Source organism: Pseudophryne corroboree, chromosome 3, assembly GCF_028390025.1.
Source record: "Pseudophryne corroboree isolate aPseCor3 chromosome 3, aPseCor3.hap2, whole genome shotgun sequence".
In the NCBI taxonomy this organism is placed as follows: domain Eukaryota; kingdom Metazoa; phylum Chordata; class Amphibia; order Anura; family Myobatrachidae; genus Pseudophryne; species Pseudophryne corroboree.
The window spans coordinates 330,740,289-330,759,453 of NC_086446.1; the positions used below are offsets into that span (position 1 = coordinate 330,740,289).

The following is a 19,165-nucleotide window of genomic DNA, read 5'->3' on the forward strand; positions in this document are numbered from 1 at the left end:
GTCTATGGGTATGATTCTCGCTTTGGGTGCGAGAGGTCCTGGGTTCAAATCCTGGACGAGCCCATGGTTTCATGTACTTTTATAGTCCTTAATATCTGATAGTATTTAATAGCATTTTAAAATACTCACTAATGTATACAAACAGGTTTACTTACAATTTCATTAATATACATAAAAAAGACATGCACAGTGGGCTTGTTGGTCAAGAGGTATAATTCTCGCTTTGGGTGTGAGAGGTCCCGGGTTCAAATCCCGGATGAGCCCATCTTTTACAGGTACATACTTATGCATACTTACTAAAATGTCAAGCATTTGGTGGTATATTGGGTAAACTATAGATTCCATTTTGTCTAAGTAACCTTGAGTGGCTTAATAGTCTCATTTTGACAAACAAAAAACTGTCAAAATGAAATTACAGGTTTTTCTCTTACCTTTCTTTTGTCTAAGTAACCCTGAGTGGCTTAAAAGAATAGTCTCATTATGACTAACAAAAAGATCAACAATAAATTGCAGGTGTTTATTTTGTCTTTCTTCTGGGTCTGCATGCTTGAGTTGCACACAGTATGTGACAAGTCTTAGGTTCCAACTATCAAAAAGGTCCAAACTCTATTGGGACCTCTAAATCTTGGCACTGCACATTTTAAATATGCATACTTGGATGACAAGTAACCTTAAGTTATTATTTTCGCAATACTACATACACATTTTTTGTTTTAAGTTGTTATGTTATTTTTAAAATGTTACATCTTCATTTAAATGAAATTGTGTGTTTGCTCCAGCTTTTTGCATTTTTTCTTAAATAATTTGAGTTTTACTTTAAAAATGGTAAAATCTGAATGAGAAGCCATTACGCAGTTTGCTCGTTGGTCTAGGGGTATGATTCTCGCTTTGGGTGCGAGAGGTCTCGGGTTCAAATCCCGGACGAGCCTATGTTTTCATGTACTTTTATAGTCCTTAATATCTGATAGTATTTAATAGCATTTTAAAATACTCACTAATGTATACAAACAGGTTTACTTACAATTTCATTAATATACATAAAAAAGACATGCACAGTGGGCTCGTTGGTCAAGGGGTATAATTCTTGCTTAGGGTGCGAGAGATCCCTGGTACAAATCCCGGATGAGCCCATCTTTTACAGGTATATACTTATGCATACTTAGTAAAATGTCAAGCATTTGGTGGTATATTGGGTAAACTATAGATTCCATTTTGTCTAAGTAACCTTGAGTGGCTTAAAAGTCTCATTTTGACAAACAAAAAACTGTCAAAATGAAATTACAGGTTTTTCTCTTACCTTTCTTTTGTCTAAGTAACCCTGAGTGGCTTAAAAGAATAGTCTCATTATGACTAACAAAAAGATCAACAATAAATTGCAGGTGTTTATTTTGTCTTTCTTCTGGGTCTGCATGCTTGAGTTGCACACAGTATGTGACAAGTCTTAAGTTCCAACTATCAAAAAAGTCCAAACTCTATTGGGACCTCTAAATCTTGGCACTGCACATTTTAAATATGCATACTTGGATAACAAGTAACCTTAAGTTATTATTTTCGCAATACTACATACACATTTTTTTGTTTTAAGTTGTTATTTTTAAAATGTTACATCTTCATTTAAATGAAATTGTGTGTTTGCTCCAGCTTTTTGCATTTTTTCTTAAATATTTTGAGTTTTACTTTAAAAATGGTAAAATCTGAATGAAAAGCCATTACGCAGTTGGCTCGTTGGTCTAGGGCAGGCTTTCCCAACCACGGTCCTCAAGGCACACCAACAGTGCAGGTTTTAGTAATATCCAGGCTTCAGCACAGGTGACTTAATTAGTATCTAATTTATTTTCATTTAACCATCTGTGCTGCAGCCTGGATATCACTAAAACCTGCACTGTTGGTGTGCCTTGAGGACCGTGGTTGGGAATGCCTGGTATAGGGGTATGATTTTCGCTTTGGGTGCGAGAGGTCCCCGGTTCAAATCCCGGACGAGCCCATGTTTTCATGTACTTTTATAGTCCTTAATATCTGATAGTATTTATTAGCATTTTAAAATACTCACTAATGTATACAAACAGGTTTACTTACAATTTCATTAATATACATAAAAAAGACATGCACAGTGGGCTCGTTGGTCAAGGGGTATAATTCTCGCTTTCGGTGCGAGAGGTCCCGGGTTCAAATCCCGGATGAGCCCATCTTTTACAGCTACATACTTATGCATACTTAGTAAAATGTCAAGCATTTGGTGGTATATTGGGTAAACTATAGATTCCATTTTGTCTAAGTAACCTTGAGTGGCTTAAAAGTCTCATTTTGACAAACAAAAAACTGTCAAAATGAAATTACAGGTTTTTCTCTTACCTTTCTTTTGTCTAAGTAACCCTGAGTGGCTTAAAAGAATAGTCTCATTATGACTAACAAAAAGATCAACAATAAATTGCAGGTGTTTATTTTGTCTTTCTTCTGGGTCTGCATGCTTGAGTTGCAAACAGTATGTGACAAGTCTTAGGTTCCAACTATCAAAAAAGTCCAAACTCTATTGGGACCTCTAAATCTTGGCACTGCACATTTTAAATATGCATACTTGGATAACAAGTAACCTTAAGTTATTATTTTCGCAATACTACATACACATTTTTTTGTTTTAAGTTGTTATTTTTAAAATGTTACATCTTCATTTAAATGAAATTGTGGGTTTGCTCCAGCTTTTTGCATTTTTTCTTAAATAATTTGAGTTTTAATTTAAAAATGGTAAAATCTGAATGAAAAGCCATTACGCAGTTGGCTCGTTGGTCTAGGGGTATGATTCTCGTTTTGGGTGCGAGAGGTCCCGGGTTCAAATACCAGACGAGCCCATGTTTTCATGTACTTTTATAGTCCTTAATATCTGATAGTATTTAATAGCATTTTAAAATACTCACTAATGTATACAAACAGGTTTACTTACAATTTCATTAATATACATAAAAAAAGACACGCACAGTGGGCTCGTTGGTCAAGGGGTATAATTCTTGCTTAGGGTGCGAGAGATCCCTGGTACAAATCCCGGATGAGCCCATCTTTTACAGGCATATACTTATGCAAACTTAGTAAAATGTCAAGCATTTGGTGGTATATTGGGTACACTATAGATTCCATTTTGTCTAAGTAACCTTGAGTGGCTTAAAAGTCTCATTTTGACAAACAAAAAACTGTCAAAATGAAATTACAGGTTTTTCTCTTACCTTTCTTTTGTCTAAGTAACCCTGAGTGGCTTAAAAGAATAGTCTCATTATGACTAACAAAAGATCAACAATAAATTGCAGGTGTTTATTTTGTCTTTCTTCTGGGTCTGCATGCTTGAGTTGCAAACAGTATGTGACAAGTCTTAGGTTCCAACTATCAAAAAAGTCCAAACTCTATTGGGACCTCTAAATCTTGGCACTGCACATTTTAAATATGCATACTTGGATAGCAAGTAACCTTAAGTTATTATTGTCGCAATACTACATACACATTTTTTTGTTTTAAGTTGTTATTTTTAAAATGTTACATCTTCATTTAAATGAAATTGTGGGTTTGCTCCTGCTTTTTGCATTTTTCTTAAATAATTTGAGTTTTACTTTAAAAATGGTAAAATCTGAATGAAAAGCCATTACGCAGTTGGCTCGTTGGTCTAGGGGTATGATTCTCGCTTTGGGTGCGAGAGGTCCCGGGTTCAAATCCCAGACGAGCCCATGTTTTCATGTACTTTTATAGTCCTTAATATCTGATAGTATTTAATAGCATTTTAAAATACTCACTAATGTATACAAACAGGTTTACTTACAATTTCATTAATATACATAAAAAAGACATGCACAGTGGGCTCGTTGGTCAAGGGGTATAATTCTTGCTTAGGGTGCGAGAGATCCCTGGTACAAATCCCGGATGAGCCCATCTTTTACAGGCATATACTTATGCAAACTTAGTAAAATGTCAAGCATTTGGTGGTATATTGGGTACACTATAGATTCCATTTTGTCTAAGTAACCTTGAGTGGCTTAAAAGTCTCATTTTGACAAACAAAAAACTGTCAAAATGAAATTACAGGTTTTTCTCTTACCTTTCTTTTGTCTAAGTAACCCTGAGTGGCTTAAAAGAATAGTCTCATTATGACTAACAAAAAGATCAACAATAAATTGCAGGTGTTTATTTTGTCTTTCTTCTGGGTCTGCATGCTTGAGTTGCACACAGTATGTGACAAGTCTTAGGTTCTAACTATCAAAAAAGTCCAAACTTTATTGGGACCTCTAAATCTTGGCACTGCACATTTTAAATATGCATACTTGGATAACAAGTAACCTTAAGTTATTATTTTCGCAATACTACATACACATTTTTTTGTTTTAAGTTGTTATTTTTAAAATGTTACATCTTCATTAAATGAAATTGTGTGTTTGCTCCAGCTTTTTGCATTTTTCTTAAATAATTTGAGTTTTACTTTAAAAATGGTAAAATCTGAATGAGAAGTTATTATGCAGTTGGCTCGTTGGTCTATGGGTATGATACTCGCTTTGGGTGCGAGAGGTCCCGGGTTCAAATACCAGACGAGCCCATGTTTTCATGTACTTTTATAGTCCTTAATATCTGATAGTATTTAATAGCATTTTAAAATACTCACTAATGTATACAAACAGGTTTACTTACAATTTCATTAATATACATAAAAAAGACATGCACAGTGGGCTCGTTGGTCAAGAGGTATAATTCTTGCTTTGGGTGCGAGAGGTCCCGGGTTCAAATCCCGGATGAGCCCATCTTTTACAGGTACATACTTATGCATACTTAGTAAAATGTCAAGCATTTGGTGGTATATTGGGTAAACTATAGATTCCATTTTGTCTAAGTAACCTTGAGTGGCTTAATAGTCTCATTTTGACAAACAAAAAACTGTCAAAATGAAATTACAGGTTTTTCTCTTACCTTTCTTTTGTCTAAGTAACCCTGAGTGGCTTAAAAGAATAGTCTCATTATGACTAACAAAAAGATCAACAAAAAATTGCAGGTGTTTATTTTGTCTTTCTTCTGGGTCTGCATGCTTGAGTTGCACACAGTATGTGACAAGTCTTAGGTTCCAGCTATCAAAAAGGTCCAAACTCTATTGGGACCTCTAAATCTTGGCACTGCACATTTTAAATATGCATACTTGGATGACAAGTAACCTTAAGTTATTATTTTCGCAATACTACATACACATTTTTTGTTTTAAGTTGTTATGTTATTTTTAAAATGTTACATCTTCATTTAAATGAAATTGTGTGTTTGCTCCAGCTTTTTGCATTTTTTCTTAAATAATTTGAGTTTTACTTTAAAAATGGTAAAATCTGAATGAGAAGCCATTACGCAGTTGGCTCGTTGGTCAAGGGGTATGATTCTCGCTTTCGGTGCGAGAGGTCTCGGGTTCAAATCCCGGACGAGCCTATGTTTTCATGTACTTTTATAGTCCTTAATATCTGAGTATTTAATAGCATTTTAAAATACTCACTAATGTATACAAACAGGTTTACTTACAATTTCATTAATATACATAAAAAAGACATGCACAGTGGGCTCGTTGGTCAAGGGGTATAATTCTTGCTTAGGGTGCGAGAGATCCCTGGTACAAATCCCTGATGAGCCCATCTTTTACAGGCATATACTTATGCAAACTTAGTAAAATGTCAAGCATTTGGTGGTATATTGGGTACACTATAGATTCCATTTTGTCTAAGTAACCTTGAGTGGCTATAAAGTCTCATTTTGACAAACAAAAAACTGTCAAAATGAAATTACAGGTTTTTCTCTTACCTTTCTTTTGTCTAAGTAACCCTGAGTGGCTTAAAAGAATAGTCTCATTATGACTAACTCAAAGATCAACAATAAATTGCAGGTGTTTATTTTGTCTTTCTTCTGGGTCTGCATGCTTGAGTTGCACACAGTATGTGACAAGTCTTAGGTTCCAACTATCAAAAAAGTCCAAACTCTATTGGGACCTCTAAATCTTGGCACTGCACATTTTAAATATGCATACTTGGATAACAAGTAACCTTAAGTTATTATTTTCGCAATACTACATACACATTTTTTTGTTTTAAGTTGTTATTTTTAAAATGTTACATCTTCATTTAAATGAAATTGTGTGTTTGCTCCAGCTTTTTGCATTGTTTCTTAAATAATTTGAGTTTTACTTTAAAAATGGTAAAATCTGAATGAAAAGCCATTACGCAGTTGGCTCGTTGGTCTAGGGGTATGATTCTCGCTTTGGGTGCGAGAGGTCCCGGGTTCAAATCCCAGACGAGCCCATGTTTTCATGTACTTTTATAGTCCTTAATATCTGATAGTATTTAATAGCATTTTAAAATACTCACTAATGTATACAAACAGGTTTACTTACAATTTCATTAATATACATAAAAAAGACATGCACAGTGGGATCGTTGGTCAAGGGGTATAATTCTTGCTTAGGGTGCGAGAGATCCCTGGTACAAATCCCTGATGAGCCCATCTTTTACAGGCATATACTTATGCAAACTTAGTAAAATGTCAAGCATTTGGTGGTATATTGGGTACACTATAGATTCCATTTTGTCTAAGTAACCTTGAGTGGCTATAAAGTCTCATTTTGACAAACAAAAAACTGTCAAAATGAAATTACAGGTTTTTCTCTTACCTTTCTTTTGTCTAAGTAACCCTGAGTGGCTTAAAAGAATAGTCTCATTATGACTAACAAAAAGATCAACAATAAATTGCAGGTGTTTATTTTGTCTTTCTTCTGGGTCTGCATGCTTGAGTTGCACACAGTATGTGACAAGTCTTAGGTTCTAACTATCAAAAAAGTCCAAACTTTATTGGGACCTCTAAATCTTGGCACTGCACATTTTAAATATGCATACTTGGATAACAAGTAACCTTAAGTTATTATTTTCGCAATACTACATACACATTTTTTTGTTTTAAGTTGTTATTTTTAAAATGTTACATCTTCATTAAATGAAATTGTGTGTTTGCTCCAGCTTTTTGCATTTTTCTTAAATAATTTGAGTTTTACTTTAAAAATGGTAAAATCTGAATGAGAAGCCATTATGCAGTTGGCTCGTTGGTCTATGGGTATGATTCTTGTTTTGGGTGCGAGAGGTCCTGGGTTCAAATCCTGGACGAGCCCATGGTTTCATGTACTTTTATAGTCCTTAATATCTGATAGTATTTAACAGCATTTTAAAATACTCACTAATGTATACAAACAGGTTTACTTACAATTTCATTAATATACATAAAAAAGACATGCACAGTGGGCTCGTTGGTCAAGGGGTATAATTCTCGCTTTGGGTGCGAGAGGTCCCGGGTTCAAATCCCGGATGATCCCATCTTTTACAGGTACATACTTATGCATACTTAGTAAAATGTCAAGCATTTGGTGGTATATTGGGTAATCTATAGATTCCATTTTGTCTAAGTAACCTTGAGTGGCTTAATAGTCTCATTTTGACAAACAAAAAACTGTCAAAATGAAATTACAGGTTTTTCTCTTACCTTTCTTTTGTCTAAGTAACCCTGAGTGGCTTAAAAGAATAGTCTCATTATGACTAACAAAAAGATCAACAATAAATTGCAGGTGTTTATTTTGTCTTTCTTCTGGGTCTGCATGCTTGAGTTGCACACAGTATGTGACAAGTCTTAGGTTCCAACTATCAAAAAGGACCAAACTCTATTGGGACCTCTAAATCTTGGCACTGCACATTTTAAATATGCATACTTGGATGACAAGTAACCTTAAGTTATTATTTTCGCAATACTACATACACATTTTTTGTTTTAAGTTGTTATGTTATTTTTAAAATGTTACATCTTCATTTAAATGAAATTGTGTGTTTGCTCCAGCTTTTTGCATTTTTTCTTAAATAATTTGAGTTTTACTTTAAAAATGGTAAAATCTGAATGAGAAGCCATTACGCAGTTGGCTCGTTGGTCTAGGGGTATGATTCTCGCTTTCGGTGCGAGAGGTCTCGGGTTCAAATCCCGGACGAGCCTATGTTTTCATGTACTTTTATAGTCCTTAATATCTGAGTATTTAATAGCATTTTAAAATACTCACTAATGTATACAAACAGGTTTACTTACAATTTCATTAATATACATAAAAAAGACATGCACAGTGGGCTCGTTGGTCAAGGGGTATAATTCTTGCTTAGGGTGCGAGAGATCCCTGGTACAAATCCCTGATGAGCCCATCTTTTACAGGCATATACTTATGCAAACTTAGTAAAATGTCAAGCATTTGGTGGTATATTGGGTACACTATAGATTCCATTTTGTCTAAGTAACCTTGAGTGGCTATAAAGTCTCATTTTGACAAACAAAAAACTGTCAAAATGAAATTACAGGTTTTTCTCTTACCTTTCTTTTGTCTAAGTAACCCTGAGTGGCTTAAAAGAATAGTCTCATTATGACTAACAAAAAGATCAACAATAAATTGCAGGTGTTTATTTTGTCTTTCTTCTGGGTCTGCATGCTTGAGTTGCACACAGTATGTGACAAGTCTTAGGTTCCAACTATCAAAAAAGTCCAAACTCTATTGGGACCTCTAAATCTTGGCACTGCACATTTTAAATATGCATACTTGGATAACAAGTAACCTTAAGTTATTATTTTCGCAATACTACATACACATTTTTTTGTTTTAAGTTGTTATTTTTAAAATGTTACATCTTCATTTAAATGAAATTGTGTGTTTGCTCCAGCTTTTTGCATTGTTTCTTAAATAATTTGAGTTTTACTTTAAAAATGGTAAAATCTGAATGAGAAGCCATTACGCAGTTGGCTCGTTGGTCTAGGGGTATGATTCTCGCTTTGGGTGCGAGAGGTCTCGGGTTCAAATCCCGGACGAGCCTATGTTTTCATGTACTTTTATAGTCCTTAATATCTGATAGTATTTAATAGCATTTTAAAATACTCACTAATGTATACAAACAGGTTTACTTACAATTTCATTAATATACATAAAAAAGACATGCACAGTGGGCTCGTTGGTCAAGGGGTATAATTCTTGCTTAGGGTGCGAGAGATCCCTGGTACAAATCCCGGATGAGCCCATCTTTTACAGGTATATACTTATGCATACTTAGTAAAATGTCAAGCATTTGGTGGTATATTGGGTAAACTATAGATTCCATTTTGTCTAAGTAACCTTGAGTGGCTTAAAAGTCTCATTTTGACAAACAAAAAACTGTCAAAATGAAATTACAGGTTTTTCTCTTACCTTTCTTTTGTCTAAGTAACCCTGAGTGGCTTAAAAGAATAGTCTCATTATGACTAACAAAAAGATCAACAATAAATTGCAGGTGTTTATTTTGTCTTTCTTCTGGGTCTGCATGCTTGAGTTGCACACAGTATGTGACAAGTCTTAGGTTCTAACTATCAAAAAAGTCCAAACTTTATTGGGACCTCTAAATCTTGGCACTGCACATTTTAAATATGCATACTTGGATAACAAGTAACCTTAAGTTATTATTTTCGCAATACTACATACACATTTTTTTGTTTTAAGTTGTTATTTTTAAAATGTTACATCTTCATTAAATGAAATTGTGTGTTTGCTCCAGCTTTTTGCATTTTTCTTAAATAATTTGAGTTTTACTTTAAAAATGGTAAAATCTGAATGAGAAGCCATTACGCAGTTGGCTCGTTGGTCTATGGGTATGATTCTTGCTTTGGGTGCGAGAGGTCCTGGGTTCAAATCCTGGACGAGCCCATGGTTTCATGTACTTTTATAGTCCTTAATATCTGATAGTATTTAATAGCATTTTAAAATACTCACTAATGTATACAAACAGGTTTACTTACAATTTCATTAATATACATAAAAAAGACATGCACAGTGGGCTCGTTGGTCAAGAGGTATAATTCTCGCTTTGGGTGCGAGAGGTCCCGGGTTCAAATCCCGGATGAGCCCATCTTTTACAGGTACATACTTATGCATACTTAGTAAAATGTCTAGCATTTGGTGGTATATTGGGTAAACTATAGATTCCATTTTGTCTAAGTAACCTTGAGTGGCTTAATAGTCTCATTTTGACAAACAAAAAACTGTCAAAATGAAATTACAGGTTTTTCTCTTACCTTTCTTTTGTCTAAGTAACCCTGAGTGGCTTAAAAGAATAGTCTCATTATGACTAACAAAAAGATCAACAATAAATTGCAGGTGTTTATTTTGTCTTTCTTCTGGGTCTGCATGCTTGAGTTGCACACAGTATGTGACAAGTCTTAGGTTCCAACTATCAAAAAGGTCCAAACTCTATTGGGACCTCTAAATCTTGGCACTGCACATTTTAAATATGCATACTTGGATGACAAGTAACCTTAAGTTATTATTTTCGCAATACTACATACACATTTTTTGTTTTAAGTTGTTATGTTATTTTTAAAATGTTACATCTTCATTTAAATGAAATTGTGTGTTTGCTCCAGCTTTTTGCATTTTTTCTTAAATAATTTGAGTTTTACTTTAAAAATGGTAAAATCTGAATGAGAAGCCATTACGCAGTTGGCTCGTTGGTCTAGGGGTATGATTCTCGCTTTGGGTGTGAGAGTTCTCGGGTTCAAATCCCAGACGAGCCTATGTTTTCATGTACTTTTATAGTCCTTAATATCTGATAGTATTTAATAGCATTTTAAAATACTCACTAATGTATACAAACAGGTTTACTTACAATTTCATTAATATACATAAAAAAGACATGCACAGTGGGCTCGTTGGTCAAGGGGTATAATTCTTGCTTAGGGTGCGAGAGATCCCTGGTACAAATCCCGGATGAGCCCATCTTTTACAGGTATATACTTATGCATACTTAGTAAAATGTTAAGCATTTGGTGGTATATTGGGTAAACTATAGATTCCATTTTGTCTAAGTAACCTTGAGTGGCTTAAAAGTCTCATTTTGACAAACAAAAAACTGTCAAAATGAAATTACAGGTTTTTCTCTTACCTTTCTTTTGTCTAAGTAACCCTGAGTGGCTTAAAAGAATAGTCTCATTATGACTAACAAAAAGATCAACAATAAATTGCAGGTGTTTATTTTGTCTTTCTTCTGGGTCTGCATGCTTGAGTTGCACACAGTATGTGACAAGTCTTAGGTTCTAACTATCAAAAAAGTCCAAACTTTATTGGGACCTCTAAATCTTGGCACTGCACATTTTAAATATGCATACTTGGATAACAAGTAACCTTAAGTTATTATTTTCGCAATACTACATACACATTTTTTTGTTTTAAGTTGTTATTTTTAAAATGTTACATCTTCATTAAATGAAATTGTGTGTTTGCTCCAGCTTTTTGCATTTTTCTTAAATAATTTGAGTTTTACTTTAAAAATGGTAAAATCTGAATGAGAAGCCATTATGCAGTTGGCTCGTTGGTCTATGGGTATGATTCTTGCTTTGGGTGCGAGAGGTCCTGGGTTCAAATCCTGGACGAGCCCCTGGTTTCATGTACTTTTATAGTCCTTAATATCTGATAGTATTTAATAGCATTTTAAAATACTCACTAATGTATACAAACAGGTTTACTTACAATTTCATTAATATACATAAAAAAGACATGCACAGTGGGCTCGTTGGTCAAGAGGTATAATTCTCGCTTTGGGTGCGAGAGGTCCCGGGTTCAAATCCCGGATGAGCCCATCTTTTACAGGTACATACTTATGCATACTTAGTAAAATGTCTAGCATTTGGTGGTATATTGGGTAAACTATAGATTCCATTTTGTCTAAGTAACCTTGAGTGGCTTAATAGTCTCATTTTGACAAACAAAAAACTGTCAAAATGAAATTACAGGTTTTTCTCTTACCTTTCTTTTGTCTAAGTAACCCTGAGTGGCTTAAAAGAATAGTCTCATTATGACTAACAAAAAGATCAACAATAAATTGCAGGTGTTTATTTTGTCTTTCTTCTGGGTCTGCATGCTTGAGTTGCACACAGTATGTGACAAGTCTTAGGTTCCAACTATCAAAAAGGTCCAAACTCTATTGGGACCTCTAAATCTTGGCACTGCACATTTTAAATATGCATACTTGGATGACAAGTAACCTTAAGTTATTATTTTCGCAATACTACATACACATTTTTTGTTTTAAGTTGTTATGTTATTTTTAAAATGTTACATCTTCATTTAAATGAAATTGTGTGTTTGCTCCAGCTTTTTGCATTTTTTCTTAAATAATTTGAGTTTTACTTTAAAAATGGTAAAATCTGAATGAGAAGCCATTACGCAGTTGGCTCGTTGGTCTAGGGGTATGATTCTCGCTTTGGGTGTGAGAGTTCTCGGGTTCAAATCCCAGACGAGCCTATGTTTTCATGTACTTTTATAGTCCTTAATATCTGATAGTATTTAATAGCATTTTAAAATACTCACTAATGTATACAAACAGGTTTACTTACAATTTCATTAATATACATAAAAAAGACATGCACAGTGGGCTCGTTGGTCAAGGGGTATAATTCTTGCTTAGGGTGCGAGAGATCCCTGGTACAAATCCCGGATGAGCCCATCTTTTACAGGTATATACTTATGCATACTTAGTAAAATGTCAAGCATTTGGTGGTATATTGGGTAAACTATAGATTCCATTTTGTCTAAGTAACCTTGAGTGGCTTAAAAGTCTCATTTTGACAAACAAAAAACTGTCAAAATGAAATTACAGGTTTTTCTCTTACCTTTCTTTTGTCTAAGTAACCCTGAGTGGCTTAAAAGAATAGTCTCATTATGACTAACAAAAAGATCAACAATAAATTGCAGGTGTTTATTTTGTCTTTCTTCTGGGTCTGCATGCTTGAGTTGCACACAGTATGTGACAAGTCTTAGGTTCCAACTATCAAAAAGGTCCAAACTCTATTGGGACCTCTAAATCTTGGCACTGCACATTTTAAATATGCATACTTGGATGACAAGTAACCTTAAGTTATTATTTTCGCAATACTACATACACATTTTTTGTTTTAAGTTGTTATGTTATTTTTAAAATGTTACATCTTCATTTAAATGAAATTGTGTGTTTGCTCCAGCTTTTTGCATTTTTTCTTAAATAATTTGAGTTTTACTTTAAAAATGGTAAAATCTGAATGAGAAGCCATTACGCAGTTGGCTCGTTGGTCTGGGGGTATGATTCTCGCTTTGGGTGCGAGAGGTCTCGGGTTCAAATCCCGGACGAGCCTATGTTTTCATGTACTTTTATAGTCCTTAATATCTGATAGTATTTAATAGCATTTTAAAATACTCACTAATGTATACAAACAGGTTTACTTACAATTTCATTAATATACATAAAAAAGACATGCACAGTGGGCTCGTTGGTCAAGGGGTATAATTCTTGCTTAGGGTGCGAGAGATCCCTGGTACAAATCCCGGATGAGCCCATCTTTTACAGGTATATACTTATGCATACTTAGTAAAATGTCAAGCATTTGGTGGTATATTGGGTAAACTATAGATTCCATTTTGTCTAAGTAACCTTGAGTGGCTTAAAAGTCTCATTTTGACAAACAAAAAACTGTCAAAATGAAATTACAGGTTTTTCTCTTACCTTTCTTTTGTCTAAGTAACCCAGAGTGGCTTAAAAGAATAGTCTCATTATGACTAACAAAAAGATCAACAATAAATTGCAGGTGTTTATTTTGTCTTTCTTCTGGGTCTGCATGCTTGAGTTGCACACAGTATGTGACAAGTCTTAAGTTCCAACTATCAAAAAAGTCCAAACTCTATTGGGACCTCTAAATCTTGGCACTGCACATTTTAAATATGCATATTTGGATAACAAGTAACCTTAAGTTATTATTTTCGCAATACTACATACACATTTTTTTGTTTTAAGTTGTTATTTTTAAAATGTTACATCTTCATTTAAATGAAATTGTGTGTTTGCTCCAGCTTTTTGCATTTTTTCTTAAATAATTTGAGTTTTACTTTAAAAATGGTAAAATCTGAATGAAAAGCCATTACGCAGTTGGCTCGTTGGTCTAGGGCAGGCTTTCCCAACCACGGTCCTCAAGGCACACCAACAGTGCAGGTTTTAGTAATATCCAGGCTTCAGCACAGGTGACTTAATTAGTATCTAATTTATTTTCATTTAACCATCTGTGCTGCAGCCTGGATATCACTAAAACCTGCACTGTTGGTGTGCCTTGAGGACCGTGGTTGGGAATGCCTGGTCTAGGGGTATGATTTTCGCTTTGGGTGCGAGAGGTCCCCGGTTCAAATCCCGGACGAGCCCATGTTTTCATGTACTTTTATAGTCCTTAATATCTGATAGTATTTATTAGCATTTTAAAATACTCACTAATGTATACAAACAGGTTTACTTACAATTTCATTAATATACATAAAAAAGACATGCACAGTGGGCTCGTTGGTCAAGGGGTATAATTCTCGCTTTCGGTGCGAGAGGTCCCGGGTTCAAATCCCGGATGAGCCCATCTTTTACAGCTACATACTTATGCATACTTAGTAAAATGTCAAGCATTTGGTGGTATATTGGGTAAACTATAGATTCCATTTTGTCTAAGTAACCTTGAGTGGCTTAAAAGTCTCATTTTGACAAACAAAAAACTGTCAAAATGAAATTACAGGTTTTTCTCTTACCTTTCTTTTGTCTAAGTAACCCTGAGTGGCTTAAAAGAATAGTCTCATTATGACTAACAAAAAGATCAACAATAAATTGCAGGTGTTTATTTTGTCTTTCTTCTGGGTCTGCATGCTTGAGTTGCAAACAGTATGTGACAAGTCTTAGGTTCCAACTATCAAAAAAGTCCAAACTCTATTGGGACCTCTAAATCTTGGCACTGCACATTTTAAATATGCATACTTGGATAACAAGTAACCTTAAGTTATTATTTTCGCAATACTACATACACATTTTTTTGTTTTAAGTTGTTATTTTTAAAATGTTACATCTTCATTTAAATGAAATTGTGGGTTTGCTCCAGCTTTTTGCATTTTTTCTTAAATAATTTGAGTTTTAATTTAAAAATGGTAAAATCTGAATGAAAAGCCATTACGCAGTTGGCTCGTTGGTCTAGGGGTATGATTCTCATTTTGGGTGCGAGAGGTCCCGGGTTCAAATACCAGACGAGCCCATGTTTTCATGTACTTTTATAGTCCTTAATATCTGATAGTATTTAACATCATTTTAAAATACTCACTAATGTATACAAACAGGTTTACTTACAATTTCATTAATATACATAAAAAAGACATGCACAGTGGGCTCGTTGGTCAAGGGGTATAATTCTCGCTTTGGGTGCGAGAGGTCCCGGGTTCAAATCCCGGATGATCCCATCTTTTACAGGTACATACTTATGCATACTTAGTAAAATGTCAAGCATTTGGTGGTAAATTGGGTAAACTATAGATTCCATTTTGTCTAAGTAACCTTGAGTGGCTTAATAGTCTCATTTTGACAAACAAAAAACTGTCAAAATGAAATTACAGGTTTTTCTCTTACCTTTCTTTTGTCTAAGTAAACCCTGAGTGGCTTAAAAGAATAGTCTCATTATGACTAACAAAAAGATCAACAATAAATTGCAGGTGTTTATTTTGTCTTTCTTCTGGGTCTGCATGCTTGAGTTGCACACAGTATGTGACAAGTCTTAGGTTCCAACTATCAAAAAGGTCCAAACTCTATTGGGACCTCTAAATCTTGGCACTGCACATTTTAAATATGCATACTTGGATGACAAGTAACCTTAAGTTATTATTTTCGCAATACTACATACACATTTTTTGTTTTAAGTTGTTATGTTATTTTTAAAATGTTACATCTTCATTTAAATGAAATTGTGTTTGCTCCAGCTTTTTGCATTTTTTCTTAAATAATTTGAGTTTTACTTTAAAAATGGTAAAATCTGAATGAGAAGCCATTACGCAGTTGGCTCGTTGGTCTAGGGGTATGATTCTAGCTTTCGGTGCGAGAGGTCTCGGGTTCAAATCCCGGACGAGCCTATGTTTTCATGTACTTTTATAGTCCTTAATATCTGAGTATTTAATAGCATTTTAAAATACTCACTAATGTATACAAACAGGTTTACTTACAATTTCATTAATATACATAAAAAAGACATGCACAGTGGGCTCGTTGGTCAAGGGGTATAATTCTTGCTTAGGGTGCGAGAGATCCCTGGTACAAATCCCTGATGAGCCCATCTTTTACAGGCATATACTTATGCAAACTTAGTAAAATGTCAAGCATTTGGTGGTATATTGGGTACACTATAGATTCCATTTTGTCTAAGTAACCTTGAGTGGCTATAAAGTCTCATTTTGACAAACAAAAAACTGTCAAAATGAAATTACAGGTTTTTCTCTTACCTTTCTTTTGTCTAAGTAACCCTGAGTGGCTTAAAAGAATAGTCTCATTATGACTAACAAAAAGATCAACAATAAATTGCAGGTGTTTATTTTGTCTTTCTTCTGGGTCTGCATGCTTGAGTTGCACACAGTATGTGACAAGTCTTAGGTTCCAACTATCAAAAAAGTCCAAACTCTATTGGGACCTCTAAATCTTGGCACTGCACATTTTAAATATGCATACTTGGATAACAAGTAACCTTAAGTTATTATTTTCGCAATACTACATACACATTTTTTTGTTTTAAGTTGTTATTTTTAAAATGTTACATCTTCATTTAAATGAAATTGTGTGTTTGCTCCAGCTTTTTGCATTGTTTCTTAAATAATTTGAGTTTTACTTTAAAAATGGTAAAATCTGAATGAAAAGCCATTACGCAGTTGGCTCGTTGGTCTAGGGGTATGATTCTCGCTTTGGGTGCGAGAGGTCCCGGGTTCAAATCCCAGACGAGCCCATGTTTTCATGTACTTTTATAGTCCTTAATATCTGATAGTATTTAATAGCATTTTAAAATACTCACTAATGTATACAAACAGGTTTACTTACAATTTCATTAATATACATAAAAAAGACATGCACAGTGGGATCGTTGGTCAAGGGGTATAATTCTTGCTTAGGGTGCGAGAGATCCCTGGTACAAATCCCTGATGAGCCCATCTTTTACAGGCATATACTTATGCAAACTTAGTAAAATGTCAAGCATTTGGTGGTATATTGGGTACACTATAGATTCCATTTTGTCTAAGTAACCTTGAGTGGCTATAAAGTCTCATTTTGACAAACAAAAAACTGTCAAAATGAAATTACAGGTTTTTCTCTTACCTTTCTTTTGTCTAAGTAACCCTGAGTGGCTTAAAAGAATAGTCTCATTATGACTAACAAAAAGATCAACAATAAATTGCAAATGTTTATTTTGTCTTTCTTCTGGGTCTGCATGCTTGAGTTGCACACAGTATGTGACAAGTCTTAGGTTCTAACTATCAAAAAAGTCCAAACTTTATTGGGACCTCTAAATCTTGGCACTGCACATTTTAAATATGCATACTTGGATAACAAGTAACCTTAAGTTATTATTTTCGCAATACTACATACACATTTTTTTGTTTTAAGTTGTTATTTTTAAAATGTTACATCTTCATTAAATGAAATTGTGTGTTTGCTCCAGCTTTTTGCATTTTTCTTAAATAATTTGAGTTTTACTTTAAAAATGGTAAAATCTGAATGAGAAGCCATTATGCAGTTGGCTCGTTGGTCTATGGGTATGATTCTTGCTTTGGGTGCGAGAGGTCCTGGGTTCAAATCCTGGACGAGCCCATGGTTTCATGTACTTTCATAGTCCTTAATATCTGATAGTATTTAATAGCATTTTAAAATACTCACTAATGTATACAAACAGGTTTACTTACAATTTCATTAATATACATAAAAAAGACATGCACAGTGGGCTCGTTGGTCAAGAGGTATAATTCTCGCTTTGGGTGCGAGAGGTCCCGGGTTCAAATCCCGGATGAGCCCATCTTTTACAGGTACATACTTATGCATACTTAGTAAAATGTCTAGCATTTGGTGGTATATTGGGTAAACTATAGATTCCATTTTGTCTAAGTAACCTTGAGTGGCTTAATAGTCTAATTTTGACAAACAAAAAACTGTCAAAATGAAATTACAGGTTTTTCTCTTACCTTTCTTTTGTCTAAGTAACCCTGAGTGGCTTAAAAGAATAGTCTCATTATGACTAACAAAAAGATCAACAATAAATTGCAGGTGTTTATTTTGTCTTTCTTCTGGGTCTGCATGCTTGAGTTGCACACAGTATGTGACAAGTCTTAGGTTCCAACTATCAAAAAGGTCCAAACTCTATTGGGACCTCTAAATCTTGGCACTGCACATTTTAAATATGCATACTTGGATGACAAGTAACCTTAAGTTATTATTTTCGCAATACTACATACACATTTTTTGTTTTAAGTTGTTATGTTATTTTTAAAATGTTACATCTTCATTTAAATGAAATTGTGTGTTTGCTCCAGCTTTTTGCATTTTTTCTTAAATAATTTGAGTTTTACTTTAAAAATGGTAAAATCTGAATGAGAAGCCATTACGCAGTTGGCTCGTTGGTCTAGGGGTATGATTCTCGCTTTGGGTGTGAGAGTTCTCGGGTTCAAATCCCAGACGAGCCTATGTTTTCATGTACTTTTATAGTCCTTAATATCTGATAGTATTTAATAGCATTTTAAAATACTCACTAATGTATACAAACAGGTTTACTTACAATTTCATTAATATACATAAAAAAGACATGCACAGTGGGCTCGTTGGTCAAGGGGTATAATTCTTGCTTAGGGTGCGAGAGATCCCTGGTACAAATCCCGGATGAGCCCATCTTTTACAGGTATATACTTATGCATACTTAGTAAAATGTCAAGCATTTGGTGGTATATTGGGTAAACTATAGATTCCATTTTGTCTAAGTAACCTTGAGTGGCTTAAAAGTCTCATTTTGACAAACAAAAAACTGTCAAAATGAAATTACAGGTTTTTCTCTTACCTTTCTTTTGTCTAAGTAACCCTGAGTGGCTTAAAAGAATAGTCTCATTATGACTAACAAAAAGATCAACAATAAATTGCAGGTGTTTATTTTGTCTTTCTTCTGGGTCTGCATGCTTGAGTTGCAAACAGTATGTGACAAGTCTTAGGTTCCAACTATCAAAAAAGTCCAAACTCTATTGGGACCTCTAAATCTTGGCACTGCACATTTTAAATATGCATACTTGGATAAC

General features: G+C 34.3%; 14 non-coding genes across 14 annotated transcripts; all 14 read left to right on the top strand.

The window, feature by feature from the left end:
• The first annotated feature begins 857 nt into the window (after positions 1–857).
• Positions 858–929, top strand: TRNAP-UGG (transfer RNA proline (anticodon UGG)). The gene has a single exon. It is a non-coding gene; the product is annotated as a tRNA-Pro (tRNA).
• Positions 930–2,113: 1,184 nt separating this feature from the next.
• On the top strand, positions 2,114–2,185 carry TRNAR-UCG (transfer RNA arginine (anticodon UCG)). Its single transcript has one exon. It is a non-coding gene; the product is annotated as a tRNA-Arg (tRNA).
• Positions 2,186–3,635: 1,450 nt separating this feature from the next.
• Positions 3,636–3,707, top strand: TRNAP-UGG (transfer RNA proline (anticodon UGG)). The gene has a single exon. It is a non-coding gene; the product is annotated as a tRNA-Pro (tRNA).
• A 1,654-nt stretch (positions 3,708–5,361) lies between these two features.
• Positions 5,362–5,433, top strand: TRNAR-UCG (transfer RNA arginine (anticodon UCG)). The gene has a single exon. It is a non-coding gene; the product is annotated as a tRNA-Arg (tRNA).
• Positions 5,434–6,221: 788 nt separating this feature from the next.
• TRNAP-UGG (transfer RNA proline (anticodon UGG)) lies at positions 6,222–6,293 on the top strand. Its single transcript has one exon. It is a non-coding gene; the product is annotated as a tRNA-Pro (tRNA).
• A 1,654-nt stretch (positions 6,294–7,947) lies between these two features.
• TRNAR-UCG (transfer RNA arginine (anticodon UCG)) lies at positions 7,948–8,019 on the top strand. Its single transcript has one exon. It is a non-coding gene; the product is annotated as a tRNA-Arg (tRNA).
• A 788-nt stretch (positions 8,020–8,807) lies between these two features.
• Positions 8,808–8,879, top strand: TRNAP-UGG (transfer RNA proline (anticodon UGG)). The gene has a single exon. It is a non-coding gene; the product is annotated as a tRNA-Pro (tRNA).
• Positions 8,880–9,868: 989 nt separating this feature from the next.
• Positions 9,869–9,940, top strand: TRNAP-UGG (transfer RNA proline (anticodon UGG)). Its single transcript has one exon. It is a non-coding gene; the product is annotated as a tRNA-Pro (tRNA).
• A 1,654-nt stretch (positions 9,941–11,594) lies between these two features.
• TRNAP-UGG (transfer RNA proline (anticodon UGG)) lies at positions 11,595–11,666 on the top strand. Its single transcript has one exon. It is a non-coding gene; the product is annotated as a tRNA-Pro (tRNA).
• A 1,459-nt stretch (positions 11,667–13,125) lies between these two features.
• TRNAP-UGG (transfer RNA proline (anticodon UGG)) lies at positions 13,126–13,197 on the top strand. Its single transcript has one exon. It is a non-coding gene; the product is annotated as a tRNA-Pro (tRNA).
• Positions 13,198–14,381: 1,184 nt separating this feature from the next.
• Positions 14,382–14,453, top strand: TRNAR-UCG (transfer RNA arginine (anticodon UCG)). Its single transcript has one exon. It is a non-coding gene; the product is annotated as a tRNA-Arg (tRNA).
• A 1,454-nt stretch (positions 14,454–15,907) lies between these two features.
• Positions 15,908–15,979, top strand: TRNAR-UCG (transfer RNA arginine (anticodon UCG)). The gene has a single exon. It is a non-coding gene; the product is annotated as a tRNA-Arg (tRNA).
• Positions 15,980–16,767: 788 nt separating this feature from the next.
• On the top strand, positions 16,768–16,839 carry TRNAP-UGG (transfer RNA proline (anticodon UGG)). Its single transcript has one exon. It is a non-coding gene; the product is annotated as a tRNA-Pro (tRNA).
• Positions 16,840–17,828: 989 nt separating this feature from the next.
• Positions 17,829–17,900, top strand: TRNAP-UGG (transfer RNA proline (anticodon UGG)). The gene has a single exon. It is a non-coding gene; the product is annotated as a tRNA-Pro (tRNA).
• The last annotated feature ends 1,265 nt before the right edge of the window (positions 17,901–19,165 follow it).